Raw genomic sequence first — 19,256 nt, 5'->3', positions numbered from 1 at the left:
GTGGATGTTCAGGCTGCTACGCGTCCTGTAGGACTTGTTGCAGTAGGTGCAAGTGTATGAGTCACCGACATGCACGGGATTACGGAAGAACCGGTAACTTCCGCTGCCTCCGGTGAGCAAGAAATGCTGCCCCGTCTGTCTGGCAGGCACGTTATGTATGTGCTGCCATCCACCGGTGCCTGCAAGAAAAACAACCGTGTTTAGACGTGAGAGCTAAAACATCTCGTGGAACATCCAAAAGTACAGCTTTTGGTTTTACATTGGCATACCTATGATGTAGCATTTATTATCAACCTGAAAATGTTTCGTCAGATTTTTTTTTTTTCATTAGCGCAGCTTGCATTAATTTGCACAACCCTAGTTCGCGGCAGAGCTGGTGGACACCGAGCTGATCCTTACTTGGCTGGGCTTTTACCTTTTCGCTTCTTGACTCACATGTTGTTCATCCCTCTGATGCAGCGATGTTCCTTGGTGTTATTGGTGTTACCATTGACTCTCACCTAAAGTTTCATAAAGATATTGCAGCAATTTTGTCCGAAATTTCTTTTGGCATTTGTGTTTTAATTAAAACTCACCCCTTCGTTCCATTGCACATTCTTCGTGCATTATACTTCGCCTTCATTCGTAGTCATTGAACATATTGCTGTTCTGCCTGGGGAAACACTTACAGGATTTCTCTCTCTAAGATTGCTCACTTGCAGAATAAAGCAATAAAAACTGTCACCTTCAGTCACTGAAGGGAGTCTGCCACGCCCATGTACCGTAATCTCGGCTTTCTTCTCATCAATCATTCCATCTCATTAAAACTGGGTATGCTCGTTTTTCGTGCATGTCATCTTGACATTGAACTAGAAAACATTCCACCTAGTTTCCTAACAAACACAAATTTGACTAGTCTCCTTTGATCTTAGCTTACTGTTGCCGGTAGTACACTAGAACTATGGCAAACAGACAGCGCTTTTTTCAGGTATTTGCCTATGAAACTCTCTTCCCTTGATCAATAAACTTTGTCATAATTTAACAACATTTAAAATGAACTTGGGGAAACATTTCTTTCAGCTTTCATGCTAACATTTTTTCAGCGTGTTTCTTCATTTCCTTTGATTGATGTAACTCTTTGCAGAATGTATGTTATTTACAAGTTTTTGTTATTTTTGATGTTCTATGCCTTGAAACTTTAAAATGATTTGCGCTCTTGCTTTTCCGTTTTTGTTGAGAAATTCACACTTCATAACATGCTTCTCGTAGTCACTTGTCTGCCCTGTGTTTCATCAATCCATTCTCGATAGGAGGTCCCCTTGACGGTATTTACCTTATGATCTCCTTCTGTAGCATTTACGAACCATGTCATTTGTATTTGATGATGATATTTTAATAAACCAATGAAACCTTCTGTCTTTGCCAACCCTTGCTATACTGTACAATACAAGGCTATGCTTGTTCTGTTTTTTCTATCCTTTTTGTATGTATGTCTTTTTGTGTCTATATTTCTTTCTATCTCTCTCTTTACTCATTTCTCTACCTTCTTTCCTTTCTCCTCAAGTTCATTTCCCTTACCCAAGCGCCCCGCCGCGATGGTCTAGTGGCTAAGGTACTCGGCTGCTGACCCACAAGTCGCGGGACCGAATATCGGCTGTGGCGGCTTCCGTTTCCGATAGAGGCGGAAATGTTGTAGGTCCGCGTGCTCAGATTTGAGTGCACATTAAAGAACCCCAGGTTGTTGAAATTTCCGGAGCTCTTCACTACGGCGTCTCTCATAATCATACGGTGGTTTTGAGACGTTAAACCCCACATATCAATCTATCATTCCCTTACCCAACGCCTTGTTATACTATACAATACAAAGCTATGCAGTGCTCTGCTAGTGTGCCCGAATAGCTGAATGGAACAAGACCTGAAAGTATAAATACTGTGTATCTTTCTTCCTTTAAGCATTCGCCTCCGTCATATATGCGGCAATCCTCAATTTGTGAATGCACTTGAAGGTCGAACAATTTCGTTTGTGCTAAGAACAACAGCAACAATACAGTTTGGAAGTTGTGCACATCACACCGGTAAATGTAGCGTTGACATCACTATTATTCATGCACCGAAACACTGTGCAGATGCAACGGTCAAATATCAAAATAGAATTTATTCTTTGCAAACGACACTCCCGCAAAGCAGTGCTGAAGGATGATGTTGGAGCAAGCTTCTCTTTCTCCCTCTTTTTTTTTTTCTTTACTCGGCAGTAATACGTGTTACTTCAATGTTACACATAACAGTACACGAGTTACTTTGAGGGCATACACAAGACTTTATAGGTGTATACCAGCAACCAAAGCAACCAATTTTTTCTTAAGTGCTCTATAGCACAGCTTAAACACAGTGAATGAGTGCACATTCATACTGTGCACATTCACCTACCATGCCTGTGCACATGTTTGCAATGTTCACCATGCATTTGCCACACTCTACAGTCAATTCCACCTTACCATTAGGTACAAATATTCACAGTCAAGTAAAAAGTGATAATGCATTCACAAAAAGGGTATATAGCTCTTCTATATTTCCAACACTATTAAAGTTTGTTTTCAGTAATGCAATTACGTAATGCTTAAAAAGTCATGCACTACTTAGCTATTTAACATTTCAATATGCACGCTGTTCGCCAAAGTCCAGAATACTATACTCGGATACAACTTACGAAAAAAATGGCTCTTCACCATCAATGGGCCCCCTATAACCAATGGCATCGCTGTCTCATTGTGATCCCACAAAAGAAAGCCTTCGCACGGCACTCGTGGGAGAAATCACGAAGCAGAGTGTCAGAGCGTGTCACAAAGAGGCCGCAAAACTATTGTCGGAGGAGGTCTTTTGACGGCGAAAAGCCATTTTTTTTCTTGAGTTGTACCTGAAGGCACTCAAACTTCGATACAATGAACCAGGATATAATGAAGTATCGGTTATAACAAAGTAACTGAAGAATAGCCTTTTAATAGATGTAGTGTTAGGAATAAACCTTTATAACAAACTTTCGTTTATAAAAAACTTTCTTCTGTGTAAGATACAAATTTGTTATCATGAGGTTGGCGTGCATAACCAGTATGAATCTGTAGGTGGGCTACAAGAAATTCATTGAAGGCACACTGCACAATAAAAGAATGCCAACAGTGGACTGCAAAATGAAGTTTGTGTCCATACAGAAGTTCTTAACAGATCTTTTCAGTCGTAATATTCCTATGTCTTTGTCTCGTAGATTAAGGTGCAAATTCCAGCTGAGTGTTAGAAATCTGAACCCATTCCTTAGGAGGAACCGTGATGTAGCTCGCAATGTCAACAAACTTGTTCAACATGCAAGCAAGGTATGGAAGTTCTTTCTGTTGGATTTGCTTTTTCTATATAGTCTTCCTTCTTTTGCTGGCCTCTGAAATAGACCCGGCTTCTGCAACAGAATAAAAGCATGGACCACATAGATTTCAGGATAATATAACTGTAATTAAAGAAGTACTGACACAGAATCCCGCAGGTGACATAACTTGTGAGAAACATTTGTGTGGACACACACGCTCATGTCATGTGCAAATTATCAATGCCAAATATATCTTAGAATGTATTTTGAATAAATTTAAAGTGTATGCCACACAACTGACCGTGACACAGAGTGCCTCTAATTGTAATATAACACATCGTAATAAACTTGGAATTCAGGTAAACAACCCAAAACTGCCTAAATCCGTCTTCTGTCTGCCATGCTCCTAGCATGTGCAGTCAGTGTCCAAAATTTAAAAGACCACAAGACAAGAAAAAGCAGAATCACTTGAGCTGTTTACACGACCAACCTTGAATTCGAGTTTCCGGCCCATTCTAGATCACGCCAACATGCACTGCACAATTCGATCGAACGAAGCTACAAATTGCCCAGAAATCGGAACTTTTCTCAGTCCTAGCGGTCACTAAACCTCTGATGTTGAGCACTCGTATGCACATGCTGCCATATGGACTCTGTGTTGTTTGGTCACATGGCCTGTTGCATTTACAGTAAAACCTCCCAGCCTTTCTCAGAGCCCCGTGAAACCAACACAGTGATAGGCTACAGTAAGAGCACTTGCGAATAATTCAGTTTCGCCCTCATGCAAAAAAGATTTCCAGTCATGACGTATGCTACTTGTTGCAACAGAAAGGAAATGATACAAAATATTTGCGTCAATACCCTTCGAAAGCGGATGGCATATGTGATATTTGGTTTCCTAAGGCATCTTTTATAAAACATTATAAGGTATTTTTGATTAACCTCTTGCATTTCTAATTCATAACAATGGCTATTTTGCTTTGCAAGCACTGCCATCGTGCCAAATAGTCAAAATCCCAAATTTTTTCTACAACAAAAGCAGCAAAAGTGCTCATCTGTACTTAACAATCTTTTGCGCTATTCAGTGTTATAACTTATTCTGATAATGAACAGCATGCCATGGTTTGGTACCTGTTGCTGTATTCTGACAGATCACTTTTGACTAATATCAACTTCCCGAAATCTCACCAAATTTAAATTTATCTATCTTATTTATTTAGGAATACTGCAGGCCTTGAAAAGGCCCAGGCAGGAGGGGAAACGTACAAACCAGCAGTACAAAGTGTGCAGGTATCAAAAATAAAATACTACCAACAGAGCGAATCTATCAATAAGTAAGCAAGCACTGAAAAGTGTGAAACAATATAAACAAACATACAGAATGAGAATATCAATAGTGCATAACCATCTAATCAATGTACAAGGGTATCTGTAAACAAAAAAAAAAGTGTCAGCAAAAAAAATCTCATTTGAAGCAGGAAAGGCTAGGTTTAAGATGTAATGGGTGCAATAGAGTCAGTGTTACAGAGTCTACTAAGAGGTAGGCTGTTCCAGTCTGCTACTGTTCGAGGGAAAAAAGAATGCTTAAATATGTTGGTTTTGGCATTGTAAGGCGTTAACATGGCAGAGTGGCAATGTCTTGTTCAAACTTGCAAGAACAAATGACAGCTCAGTTCACAAATGCACAAGGGTAGAAAAAATGAAAAAGGAGCTCTCACTACTCTTTGCAGGGGGAGTATTGGGGGAAGTGATAGCATCACCTCGAGTGATCATCTCAGAATTCTTCCCCAGCTGTCAGAATCTCATTCTGAAGGAGACACACACAAAGTGGTCATTCATTTTCACATGAAAAATTTCAGGCATAAACAAGCTATTGACCGCTCCACAAACTTTGAAAACTTGTTTTAAGAAATGAGGCTTTCATAAACGATGCATTTTTTGCATATAATTTTCTCCATTAATATGCATGCGGTATTCAAATAGAAAACACTAATGCAGCTGAAAATGCTGACATTAGCTTTCATTTCACAAAATTAAAAAAAAAACAATGAAATCTACTATGTACAGCCTGAACAAAATGTACAGACATCTGGTAATATTGGAACCTGCAACACAATAAAGGGTAATGCTTCAAAATTTAATAGTTAAGCTTCCTGAAAAGTTTTACGCAACAGAAAGGTTCACAAAATTCTCGAGAAGTTCACCTGGTGGTACACCTATTCTTGAGGACAACTCATCCTGACAGAGGAGCAACCAGCTGAAGAGGTGCAGCTTTTATACATTCGTGTTACTCCAGTAGTAGTGAAACAGCTTGCAATGATATTAATTCAAATTTAACTTCTACTTACTCGCATCATTAAAATATATATATGTGTGTGTGTGTGTGTGTATATATATATATATATATATATATATATATATATATATATATATATATATATGTATATTACGGGGAGAAAAGGCATAGTAGAGTATATTTACAAGGTATGGCTAATGTCTAAACACCTAACGTCAGACATACAAGGCAGGGCCAAGTCCACGCAGATATCAGCGAGCGTTGTCTTCCTCTTTGCTGTCTTCCTCCTTCAGAACACGCCTTAGCACATTGCAGGTCAAGTCTCTGCTGCATCGTGGGCCTGTTGAACTGCCTGTTGGAGCTAAAAGGAGCCGACTAAAATTTTTGCTGCCAAAATTTTCACCCAAATTAAAAGATTGAGTGCTGAAATTGATAGACACAACCTTCATTTCAGGTAGAAGTTAGAGGAAAATAACAAATTTAATGCATTTTCTACAAACTACCGTATCTAGCGACCGTGCCACGAACTAGAGGAGGCGATGTTACAAGATGCCGTAAACAGGCAGCTAATACTAGCTGTTGCCAGCATCTACTATGGTTCCCAGAACCACTACGAACAGCACTGTCAGGGAACAATGCTTCCTGTTGGGGTAAAGCAACAGTGCTTTTCTGGAAAGGGGCCCCGCCACGGTGGTCTAGTGGCTAAGGTACTCGGCTGCTGACCTGCAGGGCGCGGGTTCGAATCCCGGCTGCGGCGGCTGCATTTCCGATGGAGGCGGAAATGTTGTAGGCCCGTGTGCTCAGATTCGGGTGCACGTTAAAAAACCCCAGGTGGTCTAAATTTCCGGAGCCCTCCACTACGGCGTCTCTCATAATCATATAGTGGTTTTGGGACGTTAAACCCCACATATCAATCAATTCTGGAAAGGGAAAGTGGAATGAAAGGAGAAGTTTAGAAAAAGAAGACTAGAACATGTGCGCCTCGAAGAATGTGACATCACGACTCGTGCATGGCCACCACGTGCTGACAATCCACCAAAAACACAGCTAACTACTCAAAAGTATGTGAAATAAACTCTATCACAACAGTGGTGACTCAAAAAGAATTTTGGTGTTTTTTCTAGTTTTTCTAATTTTCGTTCAGTATCTCTTTAAAGCCTCACACTTGTAGAGAGTCAGGTACAGTGCTTCTGGGTATTCGGTCTAGCAAACCTTGCACTTCCCTAATATTTGCACACTTGCTCCATGTGTCTGGCGAACACAGCACAATGGTTGTGGTTTGTGCGTTCTTTGCTGCAAGGGTTTCTTATAGTTCCAAGAAGCATAATACACGTACCAAGATTCATTTATTATCGCTAAATAAATTATTATCTCCTTTTCTATTTGGACAGTTTTCAGTTTCGATTTCTGGGCGCTGAATCGGGATGTGAAGTAGCAGTGTAGGTGGCTTGATCACGCGACCGCACAAGAATGTGATGCACGTCATGCTGATTATCTTCTGCTCTCGCAAACGTGCCGCACAAGCATCTGCGAAAATAACGAGCGGCGGCCACGATGCTTTACTAGTACATATGTGGTAAAGGTCTCCAGAGGTCACTCGTTTCACTACAATAGGCGTGCACTCGGTAGGGGGTAAGGGGGTGGCCACTCTCATGGTCACCTATGAGGGGTGGTGGTGCAAACAGCCACACACATAGTTGTCATAATACGGAGGGGGTGCTGCGACTTGTGATGGAAGGGGGGCCGCAAAAAGTTAGCCCCATACATGCACATAACAGGAAAGTGGTGTGCTGCAATGAACTTTTGTCCCTACACATGCTTACACTAACTACAGAAGATGGTGTGATGTCGTCTCAGCTTTCGTTACCCTTTCTACAGAGCTATGACAGTTCTTGATGCACTTGCGAAGAGCTTTGGTCGGGAAAATTAACATTTAGGTGCACTTTGGAGGTGAATTAAAATATATCCTAAACATCTGCTGTGTCCTACTATCTGTGTAAAGTGTCCTAGCATACAGAAAAAATGGACAAGAGGCTTGTTTCAGCCTCGAAATTCAACAGTACCACCCCTTTAAAGGCCTGAACTCAAGCCCGGTGACGATTTTACCCACACTAATTTCTCACATGGGTAGAAGCATTCTATAGGAAATGTGGCATTTTATCACTCGTGCCATTAAATGGGCACTGAAAACAATTTCGCAGCTAAGATAGCCCGCGAGATAAATGCTTGTGAACATGAATATCCTTACAAAACCTCAACAAGAACATAGCTCAAAAGGTAGGCTATTTGAATTTTGAAGCTTGAGCGCAGTATTCAGCACTATACATCACACCTCACGACATTGATATTGTCTAAGATGACCCGCAACATCCGTGATGTCCCCACTGCAGCCGAGCTTCGAGATGGCACTGCTAGTCAAGATGACGCCACAGTAGCCACTACCCTTCACGTCGTTGAGCCTGCAAACTTCTTGGTAGCTGTTCATGAGTCTATGCCCCTGGCAAACAAGCGGGTACCTTAAATAAGTCACCCACACCAGGTGATAGCGACAATATGCAGCATGTGAAGCAGGTGAAAGAACACGAGCAGGCAGCATGGAAGAGCATCATAGTCCTGTGTGATCACATGGTTGAGATAGCTTATGACATTTCACACACTCAAAGGTGAACATTTGGCAGAAGCCTGCCTGATTGGGATAGGAATGAGGCAATTAGAAAACTCCAATCAAAAATAGTATTCAGAAACCCGACATTTCAAAACCAGACTGGCTTTTTTTCTTAGGGGTGAGAAAGCCAGAGATGAGCGGCACTTATATACGCTTACTCGCCTTGAGTGAGAGGTGCGTCGCAACTCGTCACAAACCCTGGCAACAGAGGGAGAGCAATGTTTCCATGGAGGGGTTGATGTTCCCCACTGTCTGCTGAATGTGCCAGGATTCGAGGAGGAGTCGCCAGCGGGTGTTCCTTTCTTTTTCCAGAATCACTGCGTCGTCCGGTTGGATGTGGTGGTCAAACCGTTTGCAGTGTTCTGATACTCTGCTTCGTTGGCTGTTCAATTAAAGGAGGTCGTTCTTGTGCTGTCGCATTCTTTCATGGAAGTTCTTTGTAACAAACGGCATGGTGGTTGTTGCACCCTGCAGCTTGTCATTCTTGAGCCTCTCCCGAATCGAAACCGAGATTGGTTGGTAATGAACAGACTGCGGTTAATCAACTGTCGAGCATTGCAGCAAGCAATGTGGCCTGTTTTATGACTAACAGGCATTGAGCAACATATTGCAGCAAAATTTGCCAGACCAAGACGTCTGTCAGTGCCTTATTGACGCAATTTTTGTGAACTCAACAGTTTAACATTTCATAAGTGTATTGCAGGTCTAACTGAAACCTGTGACAGGTTATGAGTAATATATTTTGCGCGCACTTTCTTTTATCATGGCTGAAAATCTCACCAACAAAGCCTCATCTACTAGCTGAATAGTTCTGCTGCATTAATATTTTGTAAAATGACTGCAGGGTATCCCTCATGTGCATATACTGAAAAAAGTAAAAACAAGAAACTTACCACAGATGCAAAGGCTATGTGCTTATTAGCATTACCAGAAGCAACTTTTTCAGCTAAAAAGCTTCACTAGATGCTGCAATGTTTATAGGTGGCTCTCCCACAGCTGCTGACCCATGCTGTTTCACTCTAGCACATTCAGAAATACATATTATAAAATGAGTTGCTTCATTCTAAGCATCCATGCCACATTCAACTGTGCAAACAAAGTCTCTTCAATGGTGCATCCAGATAGGACTGTCTCACATTTTCCCTGCCTTGATCATTCCCTCCTATTTTCAAAGCACCACTGACACTATGTGGGTGCTTAGTATGATAACTTATGATAACGGTGCCAGTTAGTAATGAAGCATGCGTGCTGGAAAGCAAGCTACAAAAATTAATATTATTAACAAAGCCTCGAAACATTCTTACCCACCGCTGAAGCTTTTCAGGCTTTCTTAGTGGCATCACACCATCGCTTTTCTTCAAGCAAGCAGGAAAAATCGTTTGTAGGAAGGCAGGCTATCAACGCGAGAAGCTATCGTGCTTCTCTCATTGTCGACAAAGTGGGCACTGCATATACAGGTTTGATCCTTCATAGGCAGCCAATAGCGTCCGTAGTGGTTATAAGAAAGCAAAGATAATGACTGCGATGAGAAAATTTTCATTATTTGCAAGAAAATTAAAGCAATATAAGAGGTTTTTTTTTTTTTTTTGTCACCCTGCCAAATCTAGCGCTCCCGTCATTCCTTCTCTTGGGAATATATATTTTTTTCTGGGTCTTCCCGGTGGTGTTTCAGCTGTAACCGCATCAGTACACAGTTCCACTCCCTTTTGACCGCAATTTTGCGCCGTTCTTTCGCACGTAAGCGACCGGCTTGTTACGCTTCTTGTCACAGGTGGCGCCACTTTTTCAGTTCGCGGGTGGACACCATCGCATAGGCTGGAGAGCGCGAGTCCTCTCGCATCTACTCCAAAGGTGCTCACGGGGATTTTTCGACTCGCTCGGATGATTTCGTGCTGAACGGTAGTGACAGCAGCGATCTCCTGGCACCAGCGTAGCACTCGCTGATCACCCGCCGTCCTCCTGACTGGTGCCGAGTAGCTCTCGCTGATCGGTGCCCCATCCTCGGACTCCTTCGACCATGTCCCCCATCTTTCTTATCTCTTCTTTCTGTCGCTCCTGTGCTGCAAGTGCTCACTCTTCCTCATCTTTCTACTATTTTTTTCTTATCATCTTCATCTCCCATCCCCTACAAGGAGCTTAGCCGTGTCGCCAGATTAGACAGACGGAAATCTGTTCTTTCTTGCTTTCCTACAAGAATTACACAGACGAATATTACCTTTCGCGGATGTGGATTATGTGCAGGTTATCGCCGTTCATATGAAACACATCACCGTCGACGATCAGCACAAGATTCACATAATCGCTTGAAGATACGGGAAACGAATAACAGTTGGTTATCTTTCTCGTAGCGCTACTGTTATAAAAACACGTCCTTAAGCGCTCGACATTTATAAAACGAAAGCGGCTGTCAAATTTTTTTGTTTCTGCTACTGCCAATCACGATGGAGCTTTCCGAAGTGTCAGAAAACAATAATAAAAAAAATTACCTGGTTGCTCAAGTTCCTGAAGCCGCTTTCGAGCGCGCATATAAAAATAAAGTGTTATAAACAATGCTAAAACTATGTAAGAACGTTGAATCTAGCGCATATGACACAAATAAAATCTAAGTCGCCAAACTCAAAAAGCGCGGGTGTTTGAAAAAAAGAAAAAAAAACACCTAGCAAGTTTCGCGCTGTGAAAACCATCGGACCCCTTTATCAGGCACGGAATGGAATAGAACACAAAATTACTTAATGAGGTCCTGCAGAACGCGACTGGGTAGCACACCTGGCTCTGTCCCACGTGGGGACCGGCCAGCCGAGCCTGCTGTGCACCTCGCGGGCCCGCTGGACAGCCGTGATTCCGATTATTGGGAGCGGGGCTGCGTAAAAGCGTTATCCTACTCCTACAAGGCGAAGGTCACTATATTTCGAGACCATGGCTTGGCACGCGCTGAGGAAGATGCCCTAATGTGGCTGTCTCACCACATGCCGAGCGCAGGCCGTTCGGGAAGACCTCCGGGTTTGCATATCTTCCTACTGCTTTAGGCAAAATGTTCACTCAATGTTTTATATGTAATACCCCCTAGCTGGCTAGTGACAGCATCTCTTTGCGCGTGTTCGGCGTCTCGGGTGCACCTCGGCCACTCAATCGAACACTGCTATCGTTTGGACGAGATTGGTCTTCCAGTCACTCCAATCTCGTATTCAATTGCTTCTTTTAAGTTCATGCGCAAGCGTGGGTGTACAGCTCAGTGGTTATACAACTCGTATTCGGACCGAGAAGGCCCGGGTTCTAACCCCATCTCGCCAAGAAAACTTGCTTTATTCATTATTTATTCACTTTACCCTTTTTATTAACACTTCCTCTCCGCGATTTATCACGTGATGTTTTTGCAGTGGTTTTAATAAGTGCCACAGGATAGGCAGCGTCACTTTAAAAGTAAGCAAACATACCTCGGCGAAAAGGACAGAACAACAAAGACACAAGTCGTTCGTTACTGGGCTGTATACTGCTAAATAAGTAACTTACATTGCTTGAAGTACCAGTGTTGTATTCGTTTCATGTACAACAGGAAAATGATAAGGGCAGTCATACATGCACTCATACACTCCTTGAAACTCCAAAAGTGCCATTTCATTTATGATGATGGTGCTCTTGTTTGCTTTGGGCCTGTCTTCGCAAATCCTCAAGCTACTGACTGAACTCACTCAGACAGACACTGGGTTTGAAGAAACGCTCCATGTTTAGGAATTTGGAGAACTGAAACGACGCAGCCACCGCAGGTATAAATTCCTGCGGCAAAGACATAAATAGCGATATGTACACCTACACAATGAAGTGCCCGTTTACAGTCAGTGCAATGATTGTAAAAAAATTAGAACGGTTATACATCAGTGGCGCAAAGACTGTGGAAACAGTGGGGCTGATTGCCTTTTCCTCCACTTTTCTCACCTCTTGCTTTATAAGTCTATGCTATGCTTTACCCTCTCCCCTTCATCACTTCCCTTTCCTACCTTCTGCTATACTATACATCATATGACTATGCTATACATGGTTTTGCCGTAGTGACGCTGTACATGACTGTGTTATAACCTTTTTTTTTCCATTCTCTCACTAAGTACTCTAACCCTTTCCCACCCCCTTATATTATACTACTCATAGTTTTGCCTGTGTGATGCTATATGTGACTATGCTTTGGCCTCTTCCATTTTTCATTCCTTTCCGTTCAATCTCTCATCCCTTTCTTACCTCTTGCCTTGTTATATACTACACATGTCCATGCCTGCATGATGGCATACATGGCTATACTGTGCTTTAGCCTCTTTCCTCCTGTTCAGCTCACTTCCCTTTCACCTCTTTTGTTAAACTAAATTGAATCGTCTTGCATGTGTGAGGCCTCACAATAGCATATGCTATGCTTAATCCTTTTCCCTCATTTTCTTTCTCTCCACTTTCACTTCCCTTTCCGGCCCCCTTGCCATACCATCCTATACATGGCTATGATATAGTTTTGCCTGCGTGTTGCCAGATGACAACGCAAAACAACAGCTCAGGCCCCTAAAGTGCTGTGCACATAAAAATTGGTCCAAAACTGGTCCTGCTTGTTTTTTGGTTTTTCGTCGGCTTAGGTGATGAAGCGGGCAGATTCCCAGTGTTGCTGCCCCCTTCAATGCCAAGTGTGAACACATCTTGCACTTCTTATATCTCCTCGATGGAAGACATCTCTAAAGCATGAATCAGGGTGCCACATATACCCCACATAAAGCTAAGTCACAGATTTCAGTAGCCCAAAATATAGACATAGCCATATTGCTGATTGTTTAACTACGATTTGGCCAAACTTTTTCTTTAGTAACCCAGCTTGGTTATATATGTGCAAACCTGGCAACATTATGCTCTGTGGCCTGCACATAAAGTCATCTGCACAGGATTTTTAAAACATGCAGCACTTGAAATTAGCGGTAAATTATGCACATTCCCCATTTCTTCAAGCTACCTAAGAGTAAAAGTAGGCACATGCTTTCTCCCAAGAACATTTTCTTTCCTTTTAAGATGACCGAACAATTTTTTAAAGCTGTTAATAAATTAAATTACTCAACAGTGCAGAGCCTGTGGACTACATCTTTATCTGTGTAATTCACTGGCCTTTAGCAAACAATGCCTATGCTACCAACATGCACATAACGTGATTCACATAGGGAACGGTTCACATGTGACTCTCTCTATTTGAATGCACCACATGTGAACTGAACATTTACTTTTGAAATGGCAATAATATATCTATCCCTTTCTGGCATTCCGCTAATGCTTTAATTATTGAATGGCATTTGCCTGCCAGCACAGCAGCACCTGAGAAATTTATCTTGCTGAGAAATTCGAGTTATAACGTCATGCATTCATCAGATCTGCGGCCACCATAGGCATCTGACACCAATTCCCCACCCCCCCATGTGGCGAAATTCCTAGCAAGAACTTGTAAGCTCAGGGCCAGCCAGTGGTCAGCCAGAGTCCTTGGAGAGGTCAAGGAGACAGTGACAACAAAAAAATCTTTACTCGTCACAAGCCGCGGCCTGACAGATCGGTCTACAGTGGCAGGGCGAGCGCAAGCACTGAAGGTGAGCGTGCCGAGACCGTTCAATGTTCTCATTTTGCTCTGCCTGGACAGCGCCTCCATACTGCAGCCTACCCCTCCAGTAGGGAGGGTTGTGGCTCATTCCTCACTGAGGTCAAGGAGCTGCTTTCTTGTGGAGCTGCTGCGGGCATACAGCGTGTAAATGGGTACGTGCCGTGAGAAGAGATTTGCAGACCCTCTAGAGAGTGCCATTTTGTGGTTAGCGGGGGTGGGGACACAGCATACATGCGTCCTGTCGCATGTGTGAGACCTGAGGCTCAAATGAGTGCTGGTCTGGGATAAGGCGGCCTCGGAATGGCTTTGGAGTTGCAGATCCTCAGTGGTTTATTCATGCTGTAGATCCCAGTGAAGGAAGGATGCCCATCTAACCGGGAGCCATCTGAGCCTAGCGTATTCTACACGGGCATCGTGTGGTGACCACACGGTGAAGTGGCCGTTGATGATGGCTGTCGTAGAGGCGAGGCCGGAGGAGCTGCTGCGGGCATACAGCATGTGAATGGGTACGTGCCGTGAGAAGAGATTTTCAGACCCTCTAGAGAGCGCCATTTTGTGGTTAGCGGGGGTGGAGCTCTGAGCCTCCCCCCCCCCCCAGAGAGGACACAGCATACATGCGTCCTGTGGCATCGTGTGGTGACCACACGGTGAAGTGCCCGTTGATGATGGCTGTCGTAGAGGCGAGCCCGAGCGGCCAACCGAGGTAGTATGCACCAGTGGGGAGCGGGACTGGAAAACAGACAAGGTCCACTATTCATGTAGGTCGCTTCATCTGCACAGCATTGCTTTAAAGTGCTGGCATGCACTGCTACCAGAGATCTAAGCATTTTGCAACTTGAAGGTTGAATGTGCCAGCGAAATGGGTAATCAAACGTTATAGGGTTAAAGCTCTGAAACCGTTGCACTAGTCCTACTAAGTTCAACAGTTGTAGTGCTTTTCAAGAGGTAGGACAGGTTACAAAAATTTGAGAAATTGTACATGGGCCATCCCACTTGGGTGCTGAGCTATGCTGCTAAAGTGAGCGCGGCTTCAAACGAAATAACTGGGCTCGTTCTAAATGTGATAATGATATGTTTTGCATCAACAAGTTTGCTCAAGCATAGCATTATCCAAGTGCTCATGAGCTAGAATGAGAGCAAAAGAACAGATATTTTCATACCAAATCGTGCATTGTCTATAGGTTGCCATTATCATGAGGGAGGAGGGAAGGGGAGGCTTACAGAAGACAAGCCCGACAAATGAAGTTGTGAAGTAATGGAAGCTTTTTACGTTTAAAGGAAGGGGTAGGTTGCATGCGCAAGCTGTCAATAGGCCTCAGTGAAAAAGAATTTCTGTGTCCTGGATTTAACCCAGCCGGGTTCAAGAATGTAATTTTGGAACCGTAATGTATGTTTTTGCTTGCACTTAATTTTTGCTTTTACTTTTTGGCTTTGTGACACTCGAGTATTATTTTGTCATAGTTAGTTATTCTTCATAGTAGGCAGAATAATGAACAGCACAACGGGTTATATAAAAACAAAATAAAATACACAGTGCGCACTGATGTTTGTATCTAGCCCGTTGTACTGTCAATTATTCTACGATAAACATCCACCAACTTGTCAAACTCTCGATTTTGCATTAAGTATTTTCTTAAGTCCTGGTTACTCTGCCGCACAGATGCTATGGTATGTAATGAGACTAGGTGCGAGTGTGTGCATGTTCTTTCGAATAAATTTTTAGTTGAGAATCAGTGTCTCTGTCGTGTCTTTTTTTCATCCTTGTCTCTCTTAGTGCCGTTGTTCTTACACAGTGGGCAGAAAGAGAGATGTCTCACATATTCGCTCCATCACAGACAGAGCATCTTCAAAATAGGTACACTGACCCGCCAGACAGTTGGGGGCGAAAGTACAAATGTCAGCGAAGTAAACACATCAGTACTAACACCACAGTTCCCCTCAAGGCATCGGTGCACTCAGTGAGAGTTGTGGATGAGCGATGCACAGCAGCACTCTTCTGATTTGGTGCTTGTCATCGTCGTTTGGCACTGCCTGTACCGCTGCATCCATGTAGTCTGAATGGCACACTTGCATACACGCTGAGCGTCCTGACAAACCAGAAAGAAACACTGCAACAGCCACTGCCTTGGTTTTCGTCTGTTTGTGTCACCTGGAAAAATTAAACGCATGTTTATTACGTTACAAATATTGGAGTGTGGCATAAAGTTCTGGAAATAAAAACAAGGAGTGGGAAAGCAGGCCATTTGAAATGCACGTGCAGACGCAAAGCTGAAATCATGCTCTCACCTTAAAGAGCCATACTCAGCAGGCAAGTACAAACACCATAACGGCTGTATAAACCTGAAAATTTTTAATTACTTAAATTGTGCTCCTGATGTGATGCAAAGAAGAATTAGGCACTGAAGTGGTTAGCACGATGGTTAGAGCAGTAAGAGCGGGGAAAAACAGCAAGGCAGGGAGTCGTTCTAATATTTGATGCCTACATATTTGTGCTAAGTATAAGCTTTTGAAGAAAAAAATGTTTGTTATATGGAACGACATTCACTTGAAGCTGCTTTTATATGCAATGACCAGAAGCATTATTTTTGAGACAGCCGGTCTAAAAAAATTTAAGTGATATGTTTTGACAATTCGAAAGGCTTGCAACAGTCGAAAGGCTTGCAACACTCATAATAAGTTTGCTTCGATATGCTCCAACAGCTCCGTTGGGGAAAGAGTTGAAAATGCAATGGTCGACTGCTTGACGTCTGCTTCTCCCGTAACTAGATGCGGTCGATGCAAATCCTAAAATATGCAATATTTGAGATATTGTTCCAATTTAAGCAATTGAGAATTTGCTTTTTTGTAAACACCTAGCTCTTTTAAAGTGTTGTTATGCTCGATTTTCTTGTTTATTGTGCTTTCAACAAGCTCGGCTAGGGAGTGCAGATGACAGCGAAATCACGATCTCTCAGGCAGATTGCAATGCACAGATTGCGACATTCTTGATCCCGATCATGCCTGATTGTGATTAAAAGCAACCGTGTAGCAGCACCTAATCTGCATCGTGGTTAATCCAGTTCGACACTGATCGCAATTAAAAGTGCCCGTGGGACACCGGTATTAGTAAGCGAGAAAATGCACTAAAAGAAAATTGGGGTGGTGACGCAGCTTAAGATTCCCGCAAAACACTGTGACGTAAAAAATTTTGAAGGCGTCTGCTGGGTCCTGCATAGCTTGCAATCAATAAAAATGAAGTATATTGTAGTACTTGAGTGCCATAGACTTGTGATACCAAGTTCCAGAAAATTTCGAGCCAATGCCATGAAAATACCGAAAGTACATTTTGAAGTTCCTTCTTGTCACGTGGGGACGTTTTGGCATGAAATTTTGAAGTGAAACTACAATGTTGATTTTCTTGACTAGTAATGAACTTATGAGTTGAAACACATGCTCTTAAAGTTCTCAGAGTGCAGTTTGTCTATCTGAACCAAGTCATTGTTTCTTTTTAGTCTTTTTTAAACATGTCAAGGTTTTTTTTAGCATGAGTGTTGCAAGTTCAGCTGCAATCTATCGATGACATGTTACAATATATTTTTCACATACATTTACTTACCATGGCAGAAAAGCTTCCCGACAAGACTTTGCCTCGTGGTTGTGTGGTGTTACGAGCTGCATTAATAAGTTGTAAAATAACTGCAGCCAAGGTATCTGCAACTTCCTTGTTAGAACAGACTGGGGAGCTTACCGAAGATACAGAAGCAATGCGCCACTCAGTGATGTTGAAACGCAGCTCTTCCAGTTTCAAAGCTTTACCAGATGTTGCGGTGTTAATGGGTGGCCCTCCTGCAGCCGCTGGCTCATGCTAGATTACATGTAACGAAAGGAGTTACTCTGGTGTCAGCAACACTGGCACCTTCAGCAATGCAAACAAAGTTAGCTTCCCTGCACAGCCAATGCATGGTTTTCTTATTTTATCTCATAATCATCAGCCTGACAATGTCCACTGCAGGAAAAAGGCCTCTCCCATGTTCCGCCAGTTAACCCGGTTCTGTGCTTGCTGCTGCCAATTTATACTCGCAAACTGCTTAATCTCATCTCCCCACCTAACCTTCTGTCTCCCCCTAACTCTTTTGCCTTCTCTGGGAATCTAGTTAGTTACCCTTAATGACCAGCGGTTATTCTGTCTGCGCGCTACATGCCCGGCCCATGTCCATTTTCTCTTCTTGATTTCAACCATGATATTCTTAACCCCCGTTTGTTCCCTAATCAATTCTGCTCTCTTATCTCTTAAGGTTACACCTACCATTTTTTTTTCCATTGCTCGCTGCATCGTCCTCAATTCAAGCTGAACCCTCTTTGTAAGTCTCCAGGTTTCTGCTCTGTAGCTAAGTACCGGCAGGATACAGCTGTTATATACCTTCCTCTTGAGGGATAGTGGCAATCTACCTGTCATAATTTGAGAGTGCTTGCCAAATGTGCTCCAGCTCATTCTTATTCTTTTAGTTACTTCAATCTCGTGGTTCGGCTCCGCGGTTATTACCTGCCCTAAGTAAACATAGTCTTTTACAACTTGAAGTGCACTATTACCTATCTGAAAGCGCTGCTCTCTTCCGAGGTTGTTGTACATTATTTTCGTTTTCTGCAGATTAATTTTAAGACCCACCTTTTTGCTCTCCTTTTCTAACTCTGTAATTATGAGTTGCAATTCGTCCCCTGAGTTACTTAGCAATGCAATGTCATCGGCAAAGCGCAGGTTACTAAGGTACTCTCCATTAACTTTTATCCTTAACTATTCCCATTCTAGGCTGCTGAAAACCTCCTGTAAGCACACGGTAAATAGCATTGGGGAGATTGTGTTCCCCTGCCTCACAACCTTCTTGATTGGTATTCTGTTGCTTTCTTTATAAAGCATTATGGTAGCAATTGATCCCCTGTCGATTTCTTCCAGGATGTTTATATATACTTCATCGATACCCTGATTCCGCAGTGTCTGCATAACATCTGATATTTCTACTGAATCAGATGCCTTCTCGTAATCTATGAAGGCTATGTATAGAGGTTGGTTATATTCTGGGCATTTCTCTATTACCTGATTGATAGTATGAATATGGTCGATTTTATCTAACTGCATCCAAATGTGGCTGCCGCAATTCATTTTTCACTTGGCTATTTGCAGAGAACCAGTGATGCTGTGTGGGTGCTTAGCAACTAGATTCATTTCCAGCTGGATTATTGAACTGGAAATTTTCCAGTTGGAAATACTTTTGATTCGATAACTTAGATTGAAGTAGATGTACATCCACAGGGACTCTCTTGGTTAAATGATGGTATTCAGCCATATCCCATCAAGAGGCTCACCCATTTCGAGATTGGT

The 19,256-nt window shown here is 42.7% G+C and overlaps 1 protein-coding gene and 1 long non-coding RNA gene across 2 annotated transcripts in view; both read right to left on the bottom strand.

Moving 5' to 3' along the window:
* LOC119165043 (uncharacterized) overlaps positions 1 to 10,947 on the bottom strand; it is a 47,085-nt gene extending 36,138 nt beyond the window's left edge. Inside the window, exon 1 of the mRNA XM_075874460.1 lies at positions 10,508 to 10,947. The gene's annotated coding sequence lies outside the window, so the exon portion shown is untranslated. The remainder of the gene's footprint in view (positions 1 to 10,507) is intronic.
* A 4,773-nt stretch (positions 10,948 to 15,720) lies between these two features.
* LOC119163820 (uncharacterized) lies at positions 15,721 to 17,744 on the bottom strand. The gene is made up of 2 exons (XR_005108745.2): positions 17,628 to 17,744; positions 15,721 to 15,987 (listed from the first exon to the last, which is right to left on the bottom strand). It is a non-coding gene; the product is annotated as an uncharacterized LOC119163820 (long non-coding RNA).
* Positions 17,745 to 19,256: the final 1,512 nt, after the last annotated feature.

Source organism: Rhipicephalus microplus, chromosome 9, assembly GCF_043290135.1.
Source record: "Rhipicephalus microplus isolate Deutch F79 chromosome 9, USDA_Rmic, whole genome shotgun sequence".
In the NCBI taxonomy this organism is placed as follows: domain Eukaryota; kingdom Metazoa; phylum Arthropoda; class Arachnida; order Ixodida; family Ixodidae; genus Rhipicephalus; species Rhipicephalus microplus.
The sequence above is the reverse complement of the archived record's forward strand: the minus strand, read 5'-3'. Positions and strand labels throughout refer to the sequence as shown.